Here is a 1,665-nt window from a genome sequence, read left to right as displayed (position 1 = left end):
CTTTTTTGCACATCCGGTTGAATTTTTTCAAAGTTTGAAGGGTCATATCTCGTGATCTTGAACTTTGATGACCTTGACCTTTATAAGGTCAAAGGTCATTGACCTTAGCTATCAGTTAATACTTTGACATTTGACCTCCGACATGTACTTCCGGTTTTATAGCTTTCCGAAAACAGCCAAATTGGCAACTTTGGACTGCTCTAGCACGTGACCTAATTAACCTAGAGGGATTCTTAATGTGCTTTTCATGCTCTTTCAAGTGAATTATAACAATCGTTTTTTAAAGCAAAATTGAAATTCGTGAATTTTTCAAATTTGAGCTTTTTTTTACAATATTTCTGTTTCTTTGAGCTTGGTGTGTATATATCTTATGACCTATTTTATGTAGAACATTGAAACTTGGAACACAACAAGACAATTTGAATATGAATTAACCTATGACAAAAACGTTGAGGTGGGCGTGGCACATCCGGGTGGAATTACTAATTGTTTACATTTTGGGAAAGGGGCATAACTCGCATAGGATACATTTGTTCAAAAAGGAACTTTGCACACAATTACCTCATTATTTTAGCCATTTTGTGTTAATAGGTCAATTGTTTCAGCTTTATAGTTCCAAAAAAGGGACGGGTTTTGAAATTTCCATATTTTCAATTTTCTATTTTGACCTTTATTGACTCTTGTTGACCTATATCTTTTGACCTGTATGATGTAGAAGCTTTAAATTTGGGATACTACATAACATTCAGAATATCAATTAACCTATGCAAAAGAAATTGAGGTGGGCGTAGCACATCCGGGTTAAATTACTCATTATTGACAATTTTGACAAGGGACTTAACTCGCAACGTATACATTTGTTCAAAATGGAACTTTGCATACAATTACTTCATCCGTTGAGCCACGTTGTCTTAGAAGTTCGATTGTTTCAGCTTTATAGTTCAAAAAAAGGAACAGGTTTTGAAAATTCAAAATTTTCAATTTTTGACCTTGACCTTTTTTGACCCTGATTATTGTAGGATCAAAGGTCATTCAAATTGGTTATCTATTTATACTTTTATATTTGCTGTCCTATCTCAACTTCCGGTTTTATAGCCGTATATATTTAAAAATTTTGATGACTTGTATCTCGTAACCTTGACCTTTGTTGACCCTCTCCCTTTCAATGTTAAATGTCATTGACCTTGGCTATCTTCTGATACTTTCATTTGTGAGGTCTGTCTACTTCCGTTATAACAATCTTCCAAAGAATTCTTCTCAACTTTAGACTGCTCTTGCGCGTGATGTAATTATCGTAGAAGGTTGATTTTTTCAGAGTCTTTTGCAATTTGCTACATTTGCAAAGTCCCACCCTGTGCCACGTGTGGCTCTAGTTATATTTTTTGTATGCACCAACTAACAATTAGCTAAATATATTTATCTGTACTGTAATTGAAATTCTATTTTCCATTCGAACCACACACTATACACAATCTATATATGACAAAAGAGTCTAAAGATTGGTCATTAAGACATATTTCTTATTTAACATTTTAATCACTGCTGTATGTAGTGTGGATGTCTTGTAGTCCGAAACTCTATAGATTCTCGTCTGGTATCAGGTATCAACAAGAGTAAGATAAAACGATATATTTTATTCTTTCTATTCTTCGAAGGAGCAAATGA

This window comes from Lottia gigantea (genome assembly GCF_000327385.1).
Source record: "Lottia gigantea unplaced genomic scaffold LOTGIsca_124, whole genome shotgun sequence".
Lineage (NCBI taxonomy): Eukaryota > Metazoa > Mollusca > Gastropoda > Lottiidae > Lottia > Lottia gigantea.
This window is presented reverse-complemented; position numbering follows the sequence as displayed.